This window comes from Podarcis pityusensis (assembly GCF_964106645.2).
Source record: "Podarcis pityusensis genome assembly, chromosome: 12".
Taxonomy (NCBI): domain Eukaryota; kingdom Metazoa; phylum Chordata; class Lepidosauria; order Squamata; family Lacertidae; genus Podarcis; species Podarcis pityusensis.
Window position 1 is genome coordinate 40,884,989 of NC_138037.1, and position 27,561 is coordinate 40,912,549.

Here is a 27,561-nt window from a genome sequence, read left to right on the forward strand (position 1 = left end):
GGATGAGGAAACACACACACACGAGAGAGAGAGAGAAATATACACAAAAAATATGCCCTGACAACTGATGGTTTTATGCTGGTCTTAAATTGTATTTAGCTGTTGTGTTGATGCTTGTTTTAGATAGATTTTCTTGCTGCTGTTTTTTTAATATATATAATTGGTATTTTGAATGTCTCCATAAAACCATCTTGAGAACCTAATTATGTGTTTGAGCACTCTGCTACGCTGGGTCTCAAAGCATCAAACCCTTTGCAGAATAGAGTCCCTAATTAGTGGTTTTACTTCCTTCTTGTTAATGTAGAACTCAAATAATATTACAGCGTGTTTTGCTCCAGGCAGTTCAATCAAGGTGTGGAGACATAAGATTATAGTACCAACACTACAAATCCCATGGACGTTTTTGCCAGAGTGAAGTTGTTCATATTGGAATTCTGCCCCAAGACTGGGTAATTATATTCAAAACTACATTCCTTACCCATTGCCACTATTGCACAGTTTTCTTTTTTTAGAATAGATGCTGGGGGGGGGGGCGACATTCTAAATACTGTGTACTATAAGGAAGAGCATGTACAAATGTACTAGCTCCACCCACCATTGCCATCCCTGTTGCCCTTCAATGCATTTTTAAATAAATCTTGCTACAAAAACATATAGCTTCAGTTGCTAATGCAGACCCCATCAAGGCAAGGCAGCAAAATGGAATGGAAACTATGAGAGAACCAGCAATATTGCACACGTATTTGCATGTGCAGAATGTACTGCCCACGTGTACCACTTGCCACTGTAATCTGTGTCAGTTTGTATAACTGCTTTTTTCTATGTAGGACAAAGAGGAAGCAAGAGCACAATTATGCATGTGCAGGATTTGTTCAGAAAAACAACCGTTATCTGAGACAATACTCACACTTTCTATGATGAAATAGGGAGGAAAGACAGACCACTCTACAAAAATTAAGTGGCAAGTTTTTGCACATTCCTATATGTGGTGCACCTCCTGCCAACCTAGCAGTTTGAAAGCACGTCAAAGTGCAAGTGGATAAATAGGTACCGCTCCGGCAGGAAGGTAAACGGCGTTTCCATGCGCTGCTCTGGTTCACCAGAAGCAGCTTAGTCATGCTGGCCACATGACCTGGAAGCTGTATGCCGGCTCCTTTGGCCAATAAAGTGAGATGAGCGCCGCAACCCCAGAGTCGGTCACGACTGGACCTAATGGTCAGGGGTCTCTTTACCTTTACCTTTATATGTGGTGCACACTACAAGCCCAAACAATATTTCTACTCAGAAGTAAGTCCCACTGTGTAATTGTGTATAAAATTGTCACCTCAATATGAGAGATCTACATTGCTTGTGGGGGGGGGGGACTATTTAAAAAATCACTACTATTATCTTCTTTGGACAGGATCGTGAATTTTCATTTATACTGTAATAGCTCAAAGTTCAAAATTTCTTCAGAAATTAATAGGGGGGGAAAGATACTTTGAAGAGCAGAGTTTGATGCTCATAATGATAAGAAATGTTCTTAACTGTAGAAAATGCCTCTTAGCCGCAACATTTATCAGTGAAAACTGAATAGCAAACAGTTAAAACCAACAGCAGTTTTTTAAAAAATGAATATAATTCCTAGCTAATCTTGAAGTATGGTAAAAGCATGTGATTGGCAGTACAGCAACAATAAAAACAAGAGATGGAGGTTTACCTTTATTACAATGTTATTAGTTCACTGTTCAATGGTAATTAGATTCCATTTTGATACCAAGTCATTTTTTAAAGTATTTGGTCACCAAATATTTACCAAATGTAACATTTTCAAAGGCACTGCTAATTTTAATGAGAGTAGGCCTTTTAATCTTGCCTGCTAAATGAAGATGATAGAATAAAGGAATTTCAACAAAGGGAGCATTAGGTTTCTACACTAATTTTATGCACTTGCAATCCTGTTATGAAATATAAGGGACAGAAAGTCCAAAGAGAGAGAGAGAGAGAGTTTGTAAAACCAATTCAATAAAGAGTTTTCATTAGTTAGGAAACTTAATTTAATATGAGAAGTTTAATAAAAGTGGAATTGTGATGTAATGGTAAAAGCATTCCTATGAAAAACTTAAAAGTGTATATACCATGAACTGTCTTGAGGTAATATACCACATGACTAACAGAGCAGCCTAGACACAGAGTTACAGCCATTAACTAATTACAGAGTTATCTGGGGAGGCCTCATTATTCCATGCATATGAAAAAAACTGTTGCAGGAACAAAAATAAATTGCATCATGTTTTATTGAATTTGAAAACAGAGCGTACCAAATACTACCAAAATATGACAACATCAGCATATTTTATAAATTATGTTTTTAAAAATGTGATGACTGAATGCTTACAGGCTTCCAACTGTACAAATTAATTCAACAGGAACCTCAAAAATCATGGCATTTGGAGTGGTACCATATGGTTTTTGAGACTTTTTTCTATTTAAGTCTGGCTCACATACTTGCATTTCTAGAGAAACTGACTCTGAACCAACTGTGTGTGAATGTAGCAGATAGGACCACTATCAGAAAACCAGCAATCATATCTATCATCTGTTCAGCTGAGAAAAAGAAAGGTGGGGGAGAGGGGGGGGGGAAACCAATCTCCACTCTTCGTTCCAAACAACTTATCATTGTACAGTGGACCTTCTAGTTACGTACCGCTCTGGATATGTAACTTTTGGGTTACGAACGCGGCAGAAGTGGCACCTCTGCCTACGGACTTTTCAGGTTGCGAACAGACCCCTGGAACTAATTTAATTCGTATCCGAAGGGTCTGCTGTATTTGATAATTTTCTGATTAGGCTATAAGCGCTGTGGGTTAAACCACAGAACCTAGGACTTGCCAATCAGAAGGTCGGCGGTTCGAATCCCTGCGACCGGGTGAGCTCCCGTTGCTCGGTCCCTGCTCCTGCCAACCTAGCAGTTCGAAAGCACGTCAAAGTGCAAGTAGATAAATAGGTACCGCTCCGGTGGGAAGGTAAACGGCGTTTCCGTGCCCTGCTCTGGTTCACCAGAAGCGGCTTAGTCATGCTGGCCACATGACCCAGAAGCTGTACGCCGGCTCCCTCGGCCAATAAAGCGAGATGAGCGCCGCAACCCCAGAGTCGGCCACGACTGGACCTAATGGTCAGGGGTCCCTTTACCTTTACCTAGTGGGGAATCAAAGCAGTTAATTAGCATTGGGTGAAGACACTTTACCCCCTCTCTGGTGTATACAACAAGTGCAAATATGACTTGAAATTGGAGAACAGGGTTGGGGAATGGGGGCGGGGGATGACCTAACTGTGTTTTAAGCCACTAATGTGCAGAAAGCCTAGACCAATTTAGGATTGCCACCAGTGCAAATGGTAACTTTGGTTTTGGTAGGAAGACAGGCTCCTGAGCAAAGTATATTGAAAAATATGTTTAAAACGTCAAACATGAAGGCTTAGAAAATGGCAGGTATAAAAGAATTGCCCGTGTTTATTGCTGCCATGCTATTTTTATGACTTGCATGAATTCTTTATGCTTCAAAGCATTTTAAGACGTCATGGTAAAATAAAATAAAAAATGTTGATTTAATAAAGCCTGGGGTGCTTTTTAAAAATAAGGTGTGCATGCTAGGATCTCTAAAACATCCATTTTGACACTAGGTTATAATTTGGATACTAAATAAAGTTTTGTGTTGATATGTGAGATTTGTGTTAAACTGCAATACTTTATGCAAGCACAATGAAATACTGTATTTTTTGCACCATAACACTCACTTTTTTCCTCCTAGAAAGTAAGGGGAAATGTCTGTGCGTGTTATGGAGCGAATGCCTGCGGGTGGCGGGGGGGGGATCTGCTGCAGTCGTGAGCAGAGGATCCATGGTTCCCCTTCCTTCCCTCCTCCGTGGTTACAAAGCATGGATCCACATGGATCCTCAGGATTTTTGCATTGGGCTACTCCAAACTCACTGTCAGATCACATGTCTGTGGCCACAGCATGAACCACAAAAATCATATATCCACTATTTCATTTAGAATATTTTTTTTCTTGTTTTCCTCCTCTAAAAACTACATGCGTGTTATGGTCTGGTGCGTGTTATAGAGCAAAAAATACAGTACTTCCTGATTTATATACGTAGCAACATGATTACACATACACACGTTATTTTCAAAGAAAAGTAAAAATATTACATAGAGATACACATACAGAATCATATATGTGCAATAGAAACACACATATAGAATCATAAAATTGGAAGGGATCTTAAAGATCATGTAGACCAGGCATGGCCAAACTTGGCCCTCCAGCTGTTTTGGGACTACAATTCGCATCACCCCTGACCACTAGTCCTGTTAGCTAGGGATGATGGGAGTTGTAGTCCCAAAACAGCTGGAGGGCCAAGTTTGGCCATGCCTGATGTAGACCAAGCTCCTACTCTAGGAGAATACAATTACAGCATCTCTGACAGATGGCATACAGCCTCTTCTTAAATATTCCAACCAAGGTATTCAAAACGTGGACCAAATGAAATCCTTGAATAGTCAGCCTCCATCAGTGCAAAAGGTAGCCAGCAGCACATAAAGCAGTTTCTCTCTTTGGCATTCAGTGTGGGTCTTTATCCAGACAACACGACACATTAAATTTTCTTATCTCAAAGCCCTCTAGGAACTCACAGGGCATGTTGGTCCACATCTGAGAATTATTAAAATGCCTTTTTTCTTTTCCATTTACAGACTTATTCAAATATGCAAAAAAGCACTCCCTTATTTTTGTACGCCTGGTTTCTCTTCCAAAGTGATATGCCTCCAATAATTTAAGTTCCCTTTTAGAGGGAATTATGATACAACTGCAAATAAAATGGCATAAGCAGAATTTAAATGTTGTGGCAAATTGTTTTAATGTGAACTAATTTGGGCTACCTTAAGCAGATGCAAGAGAAGACAGGTCAACTGTACCTCTAATAGCTGTATAGGAATTTTTCAAGCTCATCCTATCACAGTGCTATATGAGTAAACAGGGAGGGGAGAAGCAACACCTGCAAAGGGGTATTTTTACCTTCTAATGCAAGTGACCATGGGGGAAACTGGCAATCATAACTACTTGGTAGAACTGGGATAATGGCGTTTAAAATCCACTAGCGCTCTTCCAAATGAATGTCGTTTACATATTCATGCTAGGACAATCTAATATCAGCTCACTGGATGGATTAAAATGTATTTTGATCTATCACAAGGTCAAGTGATTTACAAAAGGGGGCTTTAATGCATTGTGAAATGTGATATTTGTGCACTCAGGTAGTAGCACAACTGACTGTGCAGCTAGCTATTATGTGGAAACAACTGTTTCCAACCTCTAGAGAAACCTCACACCTGACTTCTGATTAATATTCCGGCTCCACTATATGCAGGCTAGAGTTACTGTAACAAAAATAATTCATTTGGAAAAAGAGTGAAACAAACAAAAAACATGCAAAACTCTGTCGTGTGCTCAATTATTACTGATGTGGGAAGGAGGGGGTCTGGCTACAATCCAGTTCCCAGCAAAGGGAATTTATTTGTCCAGTCAAATTCACTACCTAAAGGATAGCTTCCAAATACATTGTGTCATCACCACTGAATGTTATTTCTGAAGAATACCAACTGCGTGTCAAATTTGTACTGGTATGAAGAGTGCTTAGGAACAAATTGTTTTTGTTCCACAGACAGAAACATGCAAGTATCATGTGGGTTTCCTTCCGGGTAAAGTAGAAGCTCTAGCAGATTCAGTGAACAAGACCAACAGTGGGTCTAACTGTTAAGAAGATTGTTTCTGCATGTACTCTAGAGGGAAGTGAGGGGCAGATGGGGCTTGGGAAGGCAGCCCAACTAGGAGAAGGAAAACTCTGATCCTAAACATCGGCTGCTTTGCAGGACATCTTCAGGAGAAGAAAAGGCTAAGGAGTAAACCCTATACAAGACGACTGGATGACGCCTTCTCTGCCCCCTTCGCCAACTCCTGCATCCAAGCTGGTGCCAAATGTATTGCTCTGCTTTCCTACGGACCACATCAGCGAGGCCGAGAGTGGAGTCTTGTTGATTGGGTAACCCAGGACCTCCATGCAGTCTGCTCAGGCTTGCACCCCAGGGAGGTCACTTTGGAGCTGTTAATGCAACAATTTGTCTTCACCCCCGGAGGGGGCACTCCATTGTCTCTTGAGACAGACAGATGCCAACAACAACAACAACATATTCAATGGCATTGCAGGTCAATGCCTGTATGGGACAGCTGCATATTCCTGCTAATTCAGGGAGTTGGACTAGATGATACTGAGGGTCCCTTCCAACTCTACAATTCTATGGTTCTATGGCAAGTTCTATCACCAGGAAGAGTTCAGCATCCAGTGGTTTTCTCAATGAAGCCTGGAGAGAAGTAGGAAATGCTAGTGGTATAAAAGGGAGGGCAGGAAGGAGGTAATAAGGGATGGCAAACAAAAAAGGAAGGTGGAACCACACAGGAAATGGGAAGGTTTAATGTGGACCAGAACTTACTAGAATTCAAATAACCAGAGTGTCATTTTTCACCTTAATGTTACAGCTGCACAGCTGTGGCTGAGATGCAAACAATTTACTGAAGACCACAGAATAGCAACAATGAGACTGGAACACAGGTCTGTCATATATGCTTCATTTTGCTAGGCTAAACTTGCTCATAGGTCCCACAACTTTTGCAAGTGGCCATTTGTTGCGGGGGGGGGGGGTAAACACGAGACTAGGTGTAATATATTCATGGGGAAATATAAAAATAATAAACAATAACATTTTCAGGACGTCTCCCAGCACAAACACATACACTCTAACTCTCTCTCTCTCTCTCTCTCTCTCTCACACACACACACACACAATGTCATCATACTCATCTGTAAAGCATTCATTTCTTTCAAATCATTATATCATCCTGAGTTGACCTACATGTGGAAATGTTATGAAAATAAACTAGGCAAAGCTGCTAAATGGTGCTCCTCCAATAAGCAACCAAGATCAAGCCCTGGGGTTGAATTTTAAACTATTTTTGTTCTGCGATACATCATACACCAATTGCCCTGGAGAGCTGCACAAAACAGAGTAAGAAATAATCTGGAAATGTCTGCAGATAATTGTTTTAACAACAAGAAAAAGGAGGAGAGGGGGAGGAAGAGGAGACCCATAACTCAAAACCAACAGTACTTTTAACCCAAACACTACCCATGGGAACTAAAACTGATGATTCTGTTAGATCCCCAAATGTATGGTTATTGAATCCTAGAGAACAGAACATCTATGTCATTATGGATGTATACATGAAACGTGTATAATAGGCTTTGGTTACTCTGAGCCTCTGGAACTCTGCACCAATAAATAACCAAAGTTTGAACACTGCATTATAATTTATACATTGCACTTTAATGGGTTTTTATTGTGCAGAAGCTTTCATTCCTTTTACTTTTCACACAAACAGGGAAAGAAAAATTGAGACTTGTAGTACATTAGGCAGCAACAAAGATGAAAGTGAAATAAGTGGTGGGAACTTGCAGGTACCTGTCCTATTGCTTAGAAGCCTCTGCAAAATCATTCTTTTTTTCTTGGTACTATTTATGTCTTAAGGTCAGGGCTGGCACCACACTTTAGGGAGCCTTCGACACAGTGCTGAAAATGCTCCCCTTGATCCTGGCAACTCTGCCTACTGTTGCATGGGAGGGTGTTAAGCACCTTCTCTCCCAACATCACCTCCTCTCCAAAACTAAGGACAGGACACTATTTTGTGTGAGGGCAGCAACAGCACACCCTCCCACTGGTCTGTATCCACTACCCTCCCTGTTAGGACCCCAAAGCTATTTCAGCACCATTGCTTTTGAGCTTGACCCAAGGTCAGCTCCCATCAGTGTTCAAAATTAGCCAGGCGCAAGGCGCATTTTGCACCTGGCTATCAACCACTTGTGACCAAGTGAAGATACCTGAGCTCCAGGATCATTGGATCATGGGTGCATGCCTGGGGATCATTGAATCCTGACTCTTTTCACACACTAATACCACATCCTGTAGAATTCTATCAGAAGAAGACGAAGAATTTGGACTTGATACCCCGCCTTTCACTCCCCTTAAGGAGTCTCAAAGCGGCTAACAATCTCCTTTCCCTTCTTCCCCCACAACAAACACTTTGTGAGGTGAGTGAGGCTGAGAGACTCCAGAGAAGTGTGACTAGCCCAAGGTTACCCAGCAGCTGCATGTGGAGGAGCGGGGAAGCGAACCTGGTTCACCAGATTACAAGTCCACTGCTCTTAACCACTACACCATGCTGGCTCCCAGTATCAGTTATATTTTATCTGCACGATCAGAATGAATTTCAGAAAGCAACATGCTTTTTTCTGTGCAGCCTGAGCAGGAGCAGGAGTGAAGAATGTTATAGTTAATTGTTGTAGCTTGTCTTCACTTACCCCACTCCACTGCCCTGCTCACAGTTGTGAAGAATATTCTTACAATATGAGTTTATTGTTATTGTTTTTTGAGAAAGCTTTTAAGCATATGGTCTCCAGCCTGTAGTCTGGTGGACTCTACTATGTAAACCCTGCTGTATGTCTGTCTTTAAAGTATTAATAACAGCAAGAGTCCTGTGACACCTAAAATGGTGTAGGCTTTCATGGACTACAGCCCACGTCATCAAATGCACGATGTAAGATATTAATAAAGGAAATCCCTGAGTAGAGCCATATTTCAAACACAAGAACAGTCAGGAACACTGAACATCTACCATCTGTTTCTAAATATATAGATACTACATGTTCTATGATGTTTATAGTTGACATCTCGCTAACTATTCTAAATGCTGGGGAAACAGACAAAGTAAATCTTAGGTCCAATATTTTATTCCCCACTGAACATTAGGGCATCATGATGAGTCCCATGCCTTCCTTTGTGGCATGCTTTGACCTTACCAAACTAGTGAAATGGAGGTGGGGAGGGACTTCACCTTGGAAAAAACTAGTCAGTAGATTCCTGCCAGTAAGTGCTCTACCAAAAATTGGAAAATGTTGGTTTTCAGGAGATCAATAACAGAGCAAAGCATGTATTAATTGGTAGATGCATAAAATTCAACATGTGCAACTGTAATCTGGACTTTTAAAAATATTTGAAATACTAATTTCTAATGGAACAAATGGAACATATTCAAGCTCGGTTGCTTTTGTCCTTTTGATTCTGGAACTCATTCCTGAGCTTGCTCTGCACAAATGCCAGAATGCTTTATTTTGCTTCATCACAGATTAATTGGTTTTATGGCAACTACAAATAGATTACTTCATCATCAGGGTAACAGAGTACCAAGTTTCAGCCTCACAAACTTGTTTTGATCCTTTTAAATGAGAGGGCTATAAAACAGAACGGTTAAGCATGCCACCTGTCAAGAAGCAGATAGACTTGTCTTTCATTTCAATCTAGTATGGTTGGTAACTTAATATAACGTATCTGCAAATCCTCAAGAAATTTAACTGAGGTTAGAAGATAAAGTACAACAAGTTAATGTGCAATAAGAATCTCTTTGTGCCATTTGCATGACTACATGACTTCAGCGTGACTAAGAATGTGAGCTGGTGCAATCTGTTCCCTTTATAAGTTACTGGATCATTGAAAAAGTCTCTCCTCCCCACCCTCAATGAAGGGGGGGGGCAAGAACAGGAGAAAGCTTTGTATCCCATGCAGCATAGTTTATTGCTAGCAAATTTTCCAGCCATGGCTGAAGTCCTATAAAACACATATTTAATATTCATGCTTATTTTTCTGTACAGGATTACAGTGGGCTATGTCCAACTAAGTTCTACTCAGAGTAGTCATGTCCATTAATTTCAGTGTGTCTACTCCAAGCATGACTGGCACTGAATTTAACAGAGTATGCATACAAATTATGTTTTCCTAGAAATGAGTGGGAAATTTATGAAGGATTCGTAGACTTTGGTATGAAGATACAACTGGAGGCTGTCTTTTCATCAGCATTTTATGGCCATAAAACCATGGGAATGTGATTAATCGTTATCAAAAACATGGGAATGTGATTTATGGTTATCAAAACCTTAAATTATTTGAAAGAACAGTTAAAAGCTCCAGTTTCTCAGTGTAGCTTCTTCCCTCTACATGGCCATGTGAGACCAAGTGCCCAATGAAAACGACAATAGTAGAAGAGCCCGTGGACAGCAAGAGAACACAATAATTCATCATTATTGGCTTACATAAGTTTCACAGAATTATAGAACAGTAGATTTGGAAAGGACGCTGAGGATCATTTAGTCCAACCCCCTGCAAAGCAGGAATATGCATCTGTCCTGTAGGGGGATCGAACCTGCAACCTTGGTATTATCAGCACCATGCTCTAACCGACTGAGTTATGTTTCTTTAGCTTTCATAATTTTTCAGTAAAATGCTAAAATCCTGCCATTCCTTTACTCTTCCTTTTTCATATTTTAAAATTCCTTGCTAGTTCCAGCCATAGCTGTCAACTTACAGATTTGAAAATAAGGGACCAGCAGCCTCGAAAATAAGGGATCAGCAGCCAAAATAAGGGATCAACAAGTAATAAAATATAAAATATATATTTGATAAAATATATATTTTGTTGCGTGCAAATGGCTTTAGATACCTATTAGGTCCATAAATTACCATATAGCATATATTCAACACAAAAAAAGCCACAATTTGTTGCTGACAAAGCACAGCTGGACATAGAAAGGGCCCCATTACCTTCAGTAGCTTATTTAAGGAACATCATCAATAAGGGACAGCAGCGGGACATGGCGCTGGGATAAGGGACTGTCCCGCCAAATAAGGGACGCTTGACAGCTATGGTTCCAGCTCTTATCAAAATGGCAGTTGCCAATCCAAATTCTTTAGTATAAGTGAAAACCTATCCATGGCAGTACCTTGGAGCATTTTAAAGTCATATGACACCTATTAATTATAGTGAAAATTATTTGTGCTATTGTATATTCTTTGGAGTTTTTTCATGACATTACTGTCCTTGTATATTAAGTTTTGATTCACTGAAAATTATATTTTTAAAAAATACAACTCTAGGATGTGAATCCAAGTATTGATATAATTCAGAACCGACGTTAAGTAAAGCAAGACTCTGGAGTTGTATCATAACAATTAAAACAATTTACATCAGACCACTCGTGGTCTGCAAGCCTCATTCAGGCCATCTGCAGCATGCCTGTGAGTATGTGGTTGAATATAGGAGATGGAACATCAATCACATTTAATATTCATATTTTAAATTGCATTTTTATTGCTTATTTTATTTCTTATATATGTATTTTATTATGTTATAGTTTGAATTCTATGAAATTACAATTAAAATACAACTAAAAATCATGCCGTATCTAGCACAGTACACTGCAATTGCAGCACCAGGCAGAACAACCATTAACTTGTCTGCCAAGACCTTCAGCGATTTTCAAGTGGTCCATGGGAAATAAAAGTTTGAGAACCACTGATTTAGGCACTTCAAAACTTATTTCTAACGAGGCTATGTGAAGTTTGAACTTTTATATCCGTGTGAAAAATTGACCACATATATTACATTGCTAAGATACCATTGTAAAGTTCCCGTTTTGAAAATGTCCCAGCTTAGCTTATCTAGCAAGATTTTCCAAATCAGTTGACTATTTGTTAGTTCCTCAGCGCGTAAAGCAAATCACTACAGATCCTCAAATTCAGCTTTCTACATTCAGCTGCTTATGGAGGCCTAGTGACTCACTAATGTGTAAATAATTGACTCATCAAGCAAAAAGACACAAAAGCAAATAGATCAATATCCCACTTGCAAACTTGCTTACAGAGCTCAGAAAAACCTCAATTCACTTTATTTCCTTTATTTCATTCAATGAGTCAATTAACTCTGCAGAGCCCTATGATCTAATTCAGCATGTATAATGATCAACAATTGCTGACACTTTTGATTAAACTTTTAAATTGCCTCTTAATATAATTTAAACATGTGGGGGTGGGGCAGGGGCACAGCTATTGACTGAAGTATTCTAAAATGTAACACAGTGACTCAAGTTCTGAGAAGTCCAAATAGCCACTTTAGGTGATGGGAACCAATAGCTTTTAACGTTATCTCACATCAGTGTCACATGAATTTTGTGCAAGGGTTTGAAGGATGCTTCAAACTCACACATACACGAATAATCTCATTATGCCACCCTTGTTTTCTACTGATTGCAGGCATTATTCACATTTTTCTACAAAATTTTACAGACTTCCACTGACAGAAGGCGCATAGTGGCCCAAAGCTTGTCAGCTAAATCACTTGCTTGGATGAATTCAGGAACATGTCACCCACCATCATTAACCAGGACAAAAATCTGGGGACAGGCCAAGCACTAATCCCCTCCACCAACCTCCTTTGCATGCCAGGATGTAGTATGGTATCTGGATGGAAGTGATCATTTTCCATCTCTTCTTTCATTTAGCCCCAGAAGAATGCATGGAACAGAACCTGCAAAAGATCAGCTGTTTGGGTCACCACTTTGGGAACACTATGAGTGGAAATCCAATGTGTTTATAAGTAAACAAAAACAAATAGCTGCTATCCTTTCCTTGCCTGTTTTCCATGTGACTGGTAAAGTTTTGTTAAAATGGTGCAGAAATCTAAAACACTTATTGAGATATTTTTCTCTTAAAAATCAGAACTTTCTTTAAAAAAAAACAAAAACCCAAAAAACATAGCCTTTGAAAGGAAAGTTGTTAAAGTAATAAAGGGAGAAAGTTAGGATGGGTGCCTGGGGAGACTGTCCCACACATTGCATGTAAAGGGTAGATTTGACTGTGGAAGGAACAGAAGTGTCCTCATCTGCAGGTAGACCTGCCAAAGCATAAGTTACTGGTTGCAGTAATTCTTCTTCTCCATGCCCTTTTGTTTCAACAGAATCCTTGCAAGTGCAAAGAACAGACACTTTGCCATCTACATCAGCCACACTTGTTCTGGAGGGGAAAAAACCAAGAATAAGGGGAAAGAAGCCTAGGGAACAGCCACCAAATGTAATCAAGCCATTTGTTGTACAAACAGCCAAAATTAAAGCCTTAAGTTCACCCCTAGCTTTGACCCTACCATTCTCATATATTGGATTTCTTAGTGTATTTGAGCTGAGCCATCTGACTGCTGAGCTATCACTGTGTAACACAGTTCCTGACACCATTTACAAAATGTTTCCTGCGTCTCTTCTGGGTGGTAGCCCAGAGTCCAACAATAAATATAAGAACTTGGCTAGGGTTGAACATAAAATTATACAATTGAAGCCACAGACCAACAAAATGTTCATAAGCTTAAACATACATTCATAGAAATGCAGGGAAATCATGGAGGAGAATGTGTTGTATCCTTGCTTTTCTTAATCTTTTCTTCCATGTCACCTTCTGTCTTTATGTATACCACAGGAAAAAAGAAGAAGAATCCCAGCTGAAAAACCCTGTTCCATTTGTCCTCTAGGATCTTGCCATGCACTGACAACAGCCAATCCCTGAATTTCTAGGTATGTTTAACTGATTGTCACACTTAATGGGCTGCAAAAAGACCTCCTCCAACAAAACACAACCCAGCACCAAGGGAAGCCAAGAAATCACTTGCTGCTAATAACTGGCAAAACTCCACTTGGCTGGGCCTTTTTCCAGCTCCCCCCCCCCCCAAAAAAAACACACACTCATAATAACCTTGTGTCTTTTTGAGTTTTTAAGAGAAACCCAATAGGTGAAATATGCCTCTTCCTAGAGCTGGCCTGCCCATGAGGTAGACTGAGGCAGCTGCCTTGGGCAGTGGAATCCTGCAAGGGTGGTGTCCCACAGGTGTCCCTGCAGCCACCCCCAAAGAAGGAAGGAGAAGTGGTGGCAGCTTCTGGAGAGATCTTGCAGTTGCCACCACTTCTCACTTCTCCCATGGCAGGGGGTGCTGCCCCCACCTGCCCCCACTGCCATGAAAGATAGAAGTGGCTGTTGCTTCCAGGGAGATCTCATAGACTTCTTGTGAGATCTTGCCAGAAACCACACATTAAGTATAATGGTTTAATTGACACAGAAATGAAGAATGGCTGGAGGTATATTGCAAAAGGTTTAACATGGTGTTGTTGTTTTCCCATGAGGCTATATCAAAAGCAGGGAACACTTTGAGCTCTTGCTAAGTTAATGATTAACTAGCAGATTGTTGTTTTTCTGGTAGTTAACATGTGAGTCTTGTAACCTTAGATCATGTGATAAAGGTACTGAGTTGCAAATCTCCATTTTTAAGGGAGTTGCCTTTGTGTCTTTTGTCCCAAACTCAATGGAGTGAAGATGTAAAATAAGCTCTTCTGAAGGGAGAATAAACAGCCTGGAGGCAAGAATGCAGGCTGCAGAAAGAGAGAAAGAGACCTATGCTTTTATGTGTGTTTGGATTATTTCATATTTTGTAAGATGCTGAGCTTGTGCTGGACAGCACAAGACATTGCATGGATATTTTGGACATATCATTTGATGTATTCTGCTTTATTTTAAAGAGTTCTGTCAGTAAAAGTTTGAATAATATTTTTATGGGTCTGGGCAATGATTTATTCCAAATAGGAGTCAGTTCTTATGCTTCCAGTTGCTTCAAACTGTGCATTATTAATATCTGCAACACCACAGCCATGAGACCCTGGTAATTAAGGCTTCAGCAGAGGGAAGGCAAAGCGGGCTGGACCACCCCTGCCTCTTCCACGCCAGTTTCCCCAGTCCTTTCCCAAGCAAGGAACTCAGCTGTTGAGAAGGACCAGAGAATAAGCAGGATGAAGAAGCAGAATAAATACAAGAATGATCTTGGCAACTTTTCCTTAACTGGAAATGATGCTGCTTAGTATGTTCAGGAACACCATTTGGTTGTCCCCACCTCCCTTCTCGGAGGCAAAATGTTACTGTTTGTAAGGAGGGGTCTTGCAGGAGATTGTGTAGTGGTAGAGGCAAATTCAATTATAATAAAAAGGGCCCAAATTATTATTATTATTATTTGTACCCCATCCATCTGACTGGGTTGCCCCAAGCCACTCTGGACAGCTTCCAACATATAATGTCTCTGCTTATTTATCTTTTTATATAAGTTCTGAGTTATGTCTCCTCCAAATAAAACTGCAACTCTTAAGGACTTCAGATTTCCTTTACAGCTGAAGGAAGAAAATACAAGAGGGAGAGAGCGAGAGAGATTTCACAAAGAGAAAATCAGTGCAATTGCATGTAAATGTTTACTGTATTCTAAAGTAGAAGCCAAATATAGAACAATTCTGATTCCTCTCCACACCCCTTACAAATTCTGTATTTTTGGATCCCAGCAGGAGCTCATGAAAACAGATACTTTGAAACTTTGATATTCCATTTCTGGATTTCAGTACCGATAGGACAGGAAAACTGTGTAGATAAATTTCTTTAATCTTAAATGCTGAGTAGATTATAAGATTTAAAGTAACCCCTCTAAAAGGTATATATTAACAGGACATAAATCCTCTTTTTCCTATTACTAAAATTTAAGAGTGGATATTTACATGTTATTCAAGGGGTTACGGAAACCTCTTAAGTGTAAGTACTACATGTGCCTTATGAAATGGATTATTAATAATACATCCTTATCTGTCTTCAACAGAAAGAATAACCACAAGTATCTATGTCTCTCTTATATCTGTCTCAAGTACTGCTTGCATAATGCGTAGCTCCTCTAACTGTTAGACTGCTTCGTTGGTTAATTTATTGTTCAGAAGAGAGTAAGTAAGAAGCTATATGTTTTTATTTTGCTTTTCTATAATGCTATAATACTTTAAATTGTATCCTCTAATTCACCTGATGTCAGCAGGCTTGTTTAAGGGGTGCATGTCAGGCTGTGTGGCACATACACCTCTGTTCTTCAACAACTCGTCACTGCTGCCCAGTCCCCAGCAGCTGCTGCCTGAAGCAGCTGAGCTGCCTCACTCTACCTGACAATAGAGCTGGTCTGATAGCAGATATTCTTCATTTAAAATGTGGCTTTCTATCAGATTTTATAAAAGTACACAAGTGTTTTACAGAAATTGCACATTGAGCACGTTTGTGGGAGTAGAGCAGTCTAAAAAATTATTTGTGTCCCTCCTCAACGTGAGGTCCGGAGGGTGGCAACACGAGAACAGACCTTCTCTGTAGTAGCTCCCCATTTGTGGAATGCTCTCTCCAGGCAGGTTTGTCTGGCGCCTAGATTATATATTTTCAGGCGCCAGGAAAAAACGTTCCTTTTCAACACGGCCTTTGGCTGATTAATATTCTATAGCCTTTTAAATGTGCCTATGGGAAGGGGGGGTATTGTTTCGCTCTTTTGTTTTACTTATTTTCATGTTTTTATCCTGTATTTTACTCTGTGAACTGCTCTGTGATCTTATGATAAAGGGTGGTATATAAATCAACTAAATAAATAAATAAATAAATAAGTAAATAAATAAAATAAAAATATGATACTTTACATTGGAACCCCCTTCCATAATTTCCCCAAAATGAATCAGATCCTAAGTGGAAAACACATGAGTCAGAATTCTAAAATGCCAAGTCTTCCTCTGTATAAAGGAAAGTTCTGCAGACCAGTTAAATTATCCCTTCACGCCATCTCTCTCATCCCCACTCCTGTTTCTAAAAATAGGCAAAGATGAAATCATCTTCACATAGGCCTAGTTCAAATGTAATGTGAAAAACTATGGTTCTGTGCATTGATGGGGAATCTGCAGCCCTCCCTATGTTGTGGGACTCCAACTCCCACCAGCCCCAGTCAACATATTCAATGGTCAGTGCTTGTAGCCCAACAACATTTGGAAGATCACAGGTTCCCCATCCCTGGTTTAATGGGAGTGAGTGGTATGCTGGTACACACTGCTCATCAAATCCCACTTCAGTTCTGCCTTTGCTGCACTGGGAGAAAACAAGCCACAGACTGACTTAATATTATGTGGGTTTCTTTCTTTCCATGCTTGCCCTCACAACCCAGGATTAAGACTCACCCACAATAAAGTTGGAATACACCGTCACAACTTTATTAACAGACCGAAAGGATCTGCGTCAAGGGACTGAACATATGTGGGATGAATTTCGGTAGAGAGAATGGGAATGCCTTGCTCTCAGTGTTTGGGCAACACCACCCTGGCTCAAATCCAGACCACATCTTTTGAACAGAGAGAGGCTTTTTTTCACTGCTAGCTGCCAAGAAGGTGAGGTGAGGGGGGAGCCTGTTTCCCTCTCAAGCTGGCTGGCAATGCAAGGTAGGTAGACAGAGAGCCTTCCCAAAATGTGAATCAGGATGCTTAGCTTAAAGCCAAATTCCTCCCCAGCCCACACAAAATGCTACGTTGTGTGTCTGGTTTGTCTGAAGGAAACAAACAAATGGTTTGATGCTCATTTGCCTTACCATAGTTAATTTTAATTATGGTTTAATGTCACACATGAACCGGGTCAAGGACTCTATTGACTTTCGAAAGGAGGCATGAAGAAGAAGTTATCCAGCCAAGTGCCCAAATTTACATGGCTGAGGTATCTATTCCACTCGAAAGGACATTTGCAAAACAGCTGCTCGTTGCACCCAGAAGCCTTTACCCTCAAAGCTGTGCCCATCACCTACAAAAACATATCTATTTGTGTAAATTATTTATAACCCAATCTTCTCAGACAATTGCTCACACATTGCCATGGTGAGGAACAACTTACAACAGAACAATATACCATTTAAATGAAAGAAACAGCAACAGGCTTTTCTGTTAATAGAAATATGGCTGGTCTTTAACTTCAGGAAAGGCGGAACATCTCAAAGTACAGGAAAAAGAATTAATAAGCTTTAATATATACTTTAAGTAACACAGGAAATGTTTTCTGCTAAGTTGTTCAGCATTAATGTAGGACTTTGTAAGCAAAGCAGGCAGGGATTCTATGGGGTTTATTTTTATCTAAGCTAACTTTGTTAGAAAGAATGTATCCACAGACAAAAACTGGCTTTATTTGGTGAAAAGGAAGTGAATAGCAAGAGGTGTTTGCTGCTCTGAATAAATCCATTATCTATAAATATATCCTCAACAGTTTATTATGGACTGTGCTAAAGTTGTCAACAAAACTACTGGGAGGAAGCACCCTCAGTGGAACTGGGAGAGCTTATCTACTTGTACATGTAATGCCCAGATTAACTAAAACCAGAAATGTTTCGGTAAAGTTATTTCTCAAGTTCATTTCAGAGCAATTGCTTAATACTCAGGTTTGAAATTCCTAGACTCTTTGGAACCAGGGTTCAAATCCCAGTGAGATCACATCTTCCTTTCAAGATATAAATAGAAATATTTGCCGTTTCAAAAGTATTTTGGAAGAGACCTTAAAACACAACCAGGCATTAAAATCCACATGCAAAATATCATCAGATTTACTTGAATTTGGAATGGTAGCAACAATGCCTTCAGTTTTATACAGAACACTATTCAATTGCTGCCAGCCACTGGGAGTAAAATGATATAGTGAAATAGCAGGCGGGCCCAGTTACTTCAATTTAAAGCTATAGGACATTCATGTTCAGAAAATATATATGCAAGATATTTGCCTCCCTCTCCACTTCCTTCCATAGAGTAATGATACTCCTAACACACTGGATATGGGCAGAATGTAAAAGTCCTTGAAATGCCCTTCACCACCCATCCATACAGCCAGATTTCGGTTATTTATAGAAGGAACTCAGTTGTCAGGGCTCTTTCTTTCCTCTTCATCCTGTGTAGCAACGAAACTAACAAGGCTTTCACATTCTCAGGCTGCCAACATGCCAGCATTCAGTTTTACAATACAGTCATGAGTATGTGTAGCAGTAGCCAATTAGGAAAACTGACAGAAAGATAATTGATGCTCTGGCACCAATTGCTAGTTACACAATTAAAAGGAATTTATTCTACTCTTAAGAGAGTGCAGAAGGTGAACATTTCCATTCAAAACAGAGCCTTGATTCAAACATTCAGTGCCTGCAGGGAGACCCCCTCCAGGCCACCATAAAGACAACGTCAGTGCTCTTATCACACATTCAGTGAATGAATGAGACGAGACGAGAGGGAGGTAGAATGGCAACAGCAGTTCCCGCTCCAAATCTTCACGGGTTCATTTTGAATGTATGAATCAAAACCTGAAGAATACAAATGCACATAGTCAGGGCTTTCCTGGGATGACTGAAAGCTCTATTTTCAACTCCAACAGCACCACCACCCGGTTTGCCTATCAGATGGAGAGAGTCCTGTGCTTGTACATATAATCTCTCTGCTCATTTATTCAAAATGAATTATCTGTGTATATGCTTAGGACAGGGAGTGCCAGCACAGTCCCATTTCCACCACCCCCTTCCTCCTTAGACCTGCGTTCAACAAGACTGCTTTGGGAGCCTTCCGCACATCTGCCTCTCCTGCAGATGTGGAAACCGAATATGGTTTGTCAGGAGCAGCTCAGGATTGCGATGAACTATGGCAGGGACACATCGCTCTCTATGCCAGCTTCGCTAAGCCATTTCAGGAGAGTTTAGAAATGCTCCCTCCATAATCACATACCGTCACTCTCTCTTTCTACTTCTTCCAGTATTTGTATTTCATTCCAATCCGTGAGAAACATATTGAGTGAAGTCAGCAAAACAGACAAATGAATGAAAACCCAACAACCACATAAACAGTTGCCAAAAAAAAAAAGGGAGAGGGGAGACTGTGAATTTATTCTAATATCAGACTCATGCTAATACACAGTAAGAGTCTTTCAGAGCTCTCCGTTCTTGAGTAATTTACATTGGAGCACTCCAACCCATTTAACAGGTCCTTAGTGCGGCAGCAATACTGCTCTGAGGCTTTTTTAAAGTTATGCAAACTTAATATGCGATGTCCATAAAACTTTACAAGCTTAAAACTGTTCTCCAGACAGTATATTTATGAGTAATACATCTTTAAATGCCATCTCTCTGTGTCAGTATTATATATCATATAACACATCAGGCACTTCAAATATCTTTTCTTTGGCTTTCCCAGCTATAGCCCAGCCATCTGTGTGCATCAAGGGTCACTGACATCAAAAGAGTAGGAGATAAAAATCAAATAAAACATAATGAAATACTATGGCACCTATTTTTAAAACTCTCTGTTCACATGTAATATTTCAAAGCACTATCGTGGGGCTTTGGAAAGCATTGTTAATGGCTAGCGTTCCATGAAACACAAGTGTAAGGCTTTCTCATAGCCGGCTACAGAAAATTGAATATTTAAGCATATTTATGCAGACACCACACATGTGCAAATGTTGCCAGTTCTACAGGGGACCACTAAAACCAGTGTGCCTGCCAAGATCTAAGCCATATCATTTATATGCAAACCATGAAATTTCAGCTAGTCACACATTGTCAGGTAAACAGACTCAAACATTTTTGTGATTTCCTTGAGATTTTGTCACGGGAACAATACAATATATAGCTATATAATATTGCAATCCTGTGCATTTCTACTCAGAAATAGGTTTCTTACTCCCAGCTAATCCTATACAGTGGTACCTCAGGTTACATACGCTTCAGGTTACAGACTCCGCTAACCCAGAAATAGTGCTTCAGGTTAAGAACTTTGCTTCAGGATGAGAACAGAAATCGGGCAGTGGTGGCATGGCGGCAGCGGGAGGCCCCATTAGCTAAAGTGGTGCTTCAGGTTAAGAACAGTTTCAGGTTAAGAACAGACCTCCGGAGAGAATTAAGTACTTAACCCGAGGTACCACTGTATAGGATTGCAGAAGAGCTCTTTTATCTGTATAGTTGTTTCAAATGTTTTCATTTACAAATTAACATAGTGTTTAGAGCATCAGGCTAGGAGCAAGGAGTTTAAGGTGCAAATCATCCTTTCAGCTATGAACATCACCAGGTAAGCTTGGGCTGATCATGACCTCTCAGTCTAATAAAGTAGCAGCCAATGTGGCAGTACAAGGCTGCAGAGCCCCCTCCCCACACCAGTGTCGCTACAGGCTATCACCATCTTCCCTGCCCCAGGTAAGCCTTTGCCAGGTAAGCCTTTGCCAGGAAACCACCTTTGTAGCTTGGGGGAGAGATGGAGAACAATGCTTGCTACCCTGAACAACCTGGGAAAGGGAGGGAGAGATTAATACACAACGAGTAACAAACTCCCAGCAGCCCTGACCTTTTGCTGTGCTAGCTGGGACGAACAGGCACTGAAGTTCTACAAGATCTGTAGGGCTTAGGGCAGTCCTACCATTTAGGTAGAGTGAAGCAACTGCCTCAGTTGGCAAATGTTCCGGGACAGCAGTGGCAGCCCCTGGGCTTTTGCTCCTGAGCCCTCAGACTTTCCCCCTGCTGCCACATGGCCTCTCCTGGGACACCTGTTCTAGCCTGCTGCCTCACGTGTTGTGGAGGATGTTATCCCATCACTGGGAGACTGAAGCTGGGGAAAGGAAGTTCTCTCTTATCTCCAACTACACCCTTATTTTCAAGGAAAGGGAATGAGTGTGCACGTGCAAAATTGTGGTGTGCATAGTTGCAGTGTGTGCACTGTAGGTTCTCCACTATGCAAATGTGCCCACAGGCCCCAAAAAAGAGATTTGCAACCCCTGACCTAAAGAAATACTCTATCAAATGAGAATGGCACACCTGTGTGAAATTAGGCAGCCTATCTTTGTTTAAAAACACAAGAGAGGTTTATGGGAAATGATCAGTCAGCCACTGCTGAAGTTGTAACTGGTTATTTGGGATGTATATATACAAGCACCCTCCCCAGTTAAGCAACACAAATGTATTTTGTATTTGGAATGAGAGAACATTTTGTACTCAGGTGTGATAAAACTGAACTGCTAATCGGCCACCAGAGACTGCAATGGGGCACCAGGGAAGAGATGATCTCTTCTGCTCTGGTTTGTTGATTAGGACCAATATAGAACTGCATGTATCCCACAGCCATGCCCAACAGATTGAAGGCCATGTGCTTATTGTCACCGCTGAATTTGATCTGGTGCTTTCTTGTAAGTTACAAAACAGAGCCCAGGATTGGGAACTGCACCAATTGTTAAACCACGGAGGAGACAGAAAAATCAGTCAGGAAATTCCCATGCTACATAATCATCACCCGCAGCAGGCTAATTAAATAAAATAGTTCATTACTGTGCTCAATTTTTACTTCGGCAAATCTACAGCCTTATTTTTTAGTATTTTAACAGGAGAGCAGGCAGTCTCTTTGGGACTCTTTAAGAATGTTTTAAATCTTTAATTTCATGAGTTTTACAACTCACCAAATAGCAAGATAATAAAGCTTTGTCAGCACCAACTTTCAACAATGCTGCACCTTAAAGATGCTTTGGCTGCTACACTAGAAAGTCTAGGAACTAGAAGCCTGTCTCAAAATTCTACCCAGTTATTACTGGTCAAAAACTGAGCAGTACTGGTACAGGGGATAAGATGAAACCATTCTCCAGACAATAATGTCACTGCCAATAACCTGAACTGTGATTGGGGTATGGTGGAGCAACAGTGAGCTTGGGACTGCATGGATACACTAGAAGGGCCAACTAAGCACTCCAGTTGGTATACCTGAACAACCCCAAAGTCACTGCTGGCCCAGCCCAGCCCCTTCCAGGTAAGCAGCAATGACGGCAATATCAGGAGGGTGGATCCTCAGCTCTGCCCCATGCATGGGCCAGAGTTGAATACGAAGGGGATGTAAAATGGAGCAGCCACTGGAGGTCCAGCTTTAGGGAAGGTTGACTGAGAGAATAATGGGCTGTGCAAAAGAGTTCTGATCACCATGTGTGATTGATATATGCATCCAAACATAGTGGCGTAGCGTGGGTTGTCAGCACCCAGGGCCACATAGAGGGTTGGGTGGGAGGGAGAGAAATGAACAGAGTACGCATGCACATTCAACTGCTTAATGGAGTCCACGTCACCCAGGAGATGGCAGCCGCAGAGATCAGAAAAGAAGAGTTGTTCCATTGTCTGGAGAGGAAACTTCCTGGTTCGCATGGAGAAGCCATTTTCAATGGAACCCAGCATCAGAAGTGCATAGCTGTATTGAGGCAGCACTGGGTGTTGAAATCTTCCACCCCTAACCATTTTGCACCCCAGGCAACTGCCCCTGTGGGCCCTCCCTACGTTACTCCACTGTCCAAATGATACACTACTAAGTCCTCTAAAATGTTACTTAACTGGAATTAAAAAGGGCAGTGTTTGTTCAAGTGATAAAGGAACAAAGTTGGTAATTGTTTTCATCCAATCTATTACACACAAAATGTCAAGGCAGAAAAATATGCCCTCATTAAAAGGCAGGCAGGCAGGCTACCTTCAGAAACTGTAGGGAAACCATAATCATGACATATATTATGAAGCCAATGAGACAAGTAGAATTAGAGCAGATGTCATGCCAGCCATACTAGAATAATTTAAAGAGTTAAAGCAGTGAGTGCAGCTGTCACCCCCAGCACCCACTCAGAAACACTCCCGGTGCTACACTTAGGGCAAAATGAAGCATACTAGACCTTCTTTAACCTTCATGTGGCACATGAAGTTGGAATGCAACCTTTCCTTTGGCCACGGGTGAGATCTATAAAACCGAGTTATTGGGTTTTTGATAGACATCTCTATGCTTGGCAAGTCACAAGTTGTTCATCTTAAGTTTCACAGACAATTCAGTTCCGTCCCACTGCAGCAGAAGTTCTTAGATTTCTAAAACAGTTTTGGCATGTGGAGGGAGTTTCTGAGCATTTGCAGAACAAGTGTATTTAAAAAAGGAGAAACTGAAGTACAACACTGTGGCAGATAAAATTAGAAGAGACTGTTCAGCGCAGAGCTGTCAGCACAAATATCTGAAGTCGGAAAAATATGGAGAGAACACTGAAGGTGGCACATTTAGGATAAGCAAGAGGACCGAGCTCCGACTGAGAGCAGAAACTGGGCACAGCTTTTTTATATGCCCAAGGAGTGGACCAGAGAAGAGAGGCAGGGCAGCAAACAAGAAAGCTACAAAGCTTATGTGCACCACTTACACAACGCTGATGTCTGCTGTACCCAGAGGTGTGCCAGCACATAGCAATTATATTTTGAAAGGCATAAATAGAAGAGAATATAATTGCCACAGTTCTTTAGACCATAGTAACAGTGGCCGGTGAGGCAGCATGGGTGGGACACCATTGTTTTCCCAGCTTCCCAACACAGCAGGTTATGCTGGTGCTTAAAGGTAAAGGTAAAGGGACCCCTGACCATTAGGTCCAGTCGCAGACGACTCTGGGGTTGCGGCGCTCATCTCGCTGAGGGGGCCGGCGTTTGACCGCAGGCAGCTTCTGGGTCATGTGGTCAGCATGACTAAGCTGCTTCTGGCGAACCAGAGCAGTGCACGGAAATGCCGCTTACCTTCCCGCCGGAGTGGTACCTATTTATCTACTTGCACTTGACGTGCTTTCAAACTGCTAGGTGGGCAGGACCTTACCAAGAGGGAAATGGGCAAGGGTGAGATACAGGAAGACTGGCCAATGGAACACATGCCAGTGAAGCCCATCTGATGCTCCTTCCACCATGTACTGTATCGGACCAAGCTCTCTTTGGCTCACCCACCCACTCTCAATAAGTGCCAGTGACCCACTGTGTTGCAAAGCAACGGGGTCTTCTCCATACTACCTAGCGGGTCACCACTGGACCATAGAGTAGGGATGGGTAACATGTGGCCCTCCAGACTTAAACCCCCATCAGGATTAGCCAAGAAATCCTGTGGTTAGGGAACATGGGAGTTGTAATCCAACAACCTCTGGAGAGCCAAAAGTATCCCATGCCCACTATACAACAAAGGAGCAGCAAGCTCAGCATGCTTAGGATGCTCCCTGGGCAAGATGCTTGGTTCCTTCTGCAGACCCAAATATACAACCTTATGCCCATGACACTTGTATTCTTTTCCTCCCTATGAGAAAGTGGAGGAGTTTAGTGCACATGGAAAATAAAGTAAAGCTAAACATCTGTGATACTGAGAATGCACTAAGATTTCACAGAAACAAAGCTATAGCCAATAGACTTTGAAAAGCCATGGTAAACACGCAGTACTTTTGCCTGATCCTCCCTATATCAATATTTTCTACTAACTAATTTATATCATTGGCAGAAAAACAATTTTGTTCTTGCCTTAGCAGTCCCCCACTTGCTAAAATGTGGTTTATGCTAAAGGCAGGATATTTTTCACACTCAGGTGCAGATGCCCATTTGCCTCCAAAACGATGTACACCTGCCACTGTGAGATTTTGTATCATCCAAGCAACTCTAATAAAATGTTGTGGGGTTGTATCCAATGCTAGTGCAGAATAGACCCACTGAAATGAATGGGTCCATAGACTCTTAGGTCTAATAGTTAAATATGGCCCTTTATGTCTGAGCTAGGGTTAGAGCAAATATTTTACCCATTTCAATTATCAAGCTGAAAATGAGTAAAAGTATCTCCTGCAAATTTTAGAATGTTCAGTTATGGATAAAGAACTCGTTAGTTTTGAACATATTCGATTTCGCCCCTCAATCCCATCCACTGCCATTGTTTTTGCTAACTGCTTCTGCTTCAACGGCTTTTTTTTCTTGTTGTTGACTTCTTCTTGCATCAGTCAAGTAAAGTACAGTATGTGACCTGAGCTAAGAAGGGATCATTTAGCAAAGATCACCACCTAAGAATTATAACTGGGACATGATGATGTCAGTGAGGATAAACAAAGCCAGAAATCAGCGTAAATGACGGAGCAAACGTTTCTGCAGACGTTGCTACAAAATCAGAAGAGGATAGTTTTTGACACTGCAGAAAACATTCCAAAAACTTATTGAATCTATTCCAAGGCTGACCTGAAAACCACTCATTCTATTTTGCTGCCCCACTCACAGGCAACAAAATGGGGGGGGGGAATGGGTGGCTGCCATTCACCCCATAATTCCAATAGGAATTATGCCCCCAAATATTTTTAAGCAGTAAACTGGGAGCTAGATTAGTTCTAGCGTGATCCAATATAGTAAATTATACTTTTTGTCTCATTGTGCTGCAATGAGCTCTCTAATACCTAGAGAGTAATTTGGCTCAGACTTTTTCTCAAACAGGCACCTAGCAAGTAGACTAACAAATACTCACCTAACGAGAAGGACAGACATTGTATCAGAGCTTATTTCTTCTTTTTCCAGTGGTCCGTTGCAACTTTGACAAAGGCTGCTGATTCCCATTAATCATTTCTCAGTTTTTACTATCCCATGTTACAAACCCCACCCGAGCGTTCCATGTTGTGTGGAAATAATTCACATCAGAAACAGAAAAAGGAACAATTGCATCAACAAAGCTGCCATAGAGCGTTAGTTTCAAAAGCACATAAGTAAACATCTGAAAAGACAACAGAGAAGGTTGAGCACTTAGATAGAAGCAAATGTGTTCTAGAACAGATGGTGGCTACACTTCACTGCTCCAAGAAGACCTGACATTTTCCCCTGTGGCTGCTGGTGTGCGGCTTTTAGGAAAATGCCCACAAAACTAATATTTTACAGTTGCTCCTTCATAAAACAGCTAAATCGTGGCTATTCAAAAATGAATAATCACATCCAGTTTACAGATTTTTAAAATGCAATTATCTAATTTACAAACATCTTCAGGTTAGTACTACAAAGGTGGATAGTGATTAAGCATCAGTTGTTTCAAAATTATGCAATTAAAGATCAGTTCTGTCGGAATAAGGCATAACACAAGGAGAGGACTACTTGCAAAGGGCCTCAAACTTTGATTCTGTGGGTAGCGAAAAAGTTAACAACCCATGTCAGGATTTCAAGCCCATGATTATGGACTGCTAAATGGATGAAGACATGCCAAATTGAGCCCTTCACAAGATATTAAAATTATTCAGTAGTAGGCTGAATATTCACAATGGTTTATTTTCAGTACCAAAGTTAATGATCTAGGTAGGGGGAAAGGGGTTCACCCACATGAAAACCTACTATTTATTTTTAAATTTATTTTCCATGCCAGCTTTCACCCACTCTTCTGCTATCGTTCTGCTGCTTCAGAACCACTTTTTAACTTGGAAAAGCTTCTTCAACACATGTTACCATGGGCCATGTGGTTATGACTTCACTCTGCACATAGCCAATCAGTCTGGCTATCTGACAACTTCCCTGAGGACAAACAAATCTCTTACCATCTGTGCATTATCCCACTCACCAGAGCAACCCTTCCTGATATAATTTAATTGACTGTCAATTTCCATGAACAGAATTTAGTCTATATCCACCAATAGTGACTGTAGTAGTCTGGCCTGTAGACTTCACAAGCTTGAATAATGGTTGCCAAATATTATTCAAACAAGCTCATAGCTTACAGATCAGGCATAGCAGATATGTCATCAAAGCCACACTAATGAATATTTAATAATAATTTGAACCATAGCTTCTACTCTTAAATCCAAATCTTAATATTTCTGAAATGTTTAAGATCTAATATTTAACTTTACACTACTGTGGTCTAAACCACACAGCCTAGGACTTGCCGATCAGAAGGTCAGCGATTCAAATCCCC

General features: G+C 40.9%; 1 protein-coding gene across 9 annotated transcripts in view; it reads right to left on the reverse strand.

Annotated features, from left to right (window-relative positions):
- ZNF385D (zinc finger protein 385D) overlaps window positions 1–27,561 on the reverse strand; it is a 609,973-nt gene that overhangs the window by 301,125 nt on the left and 281,287 nt on the right. The gene's annotated exons all lie outside the window — the stretch shown is intronic.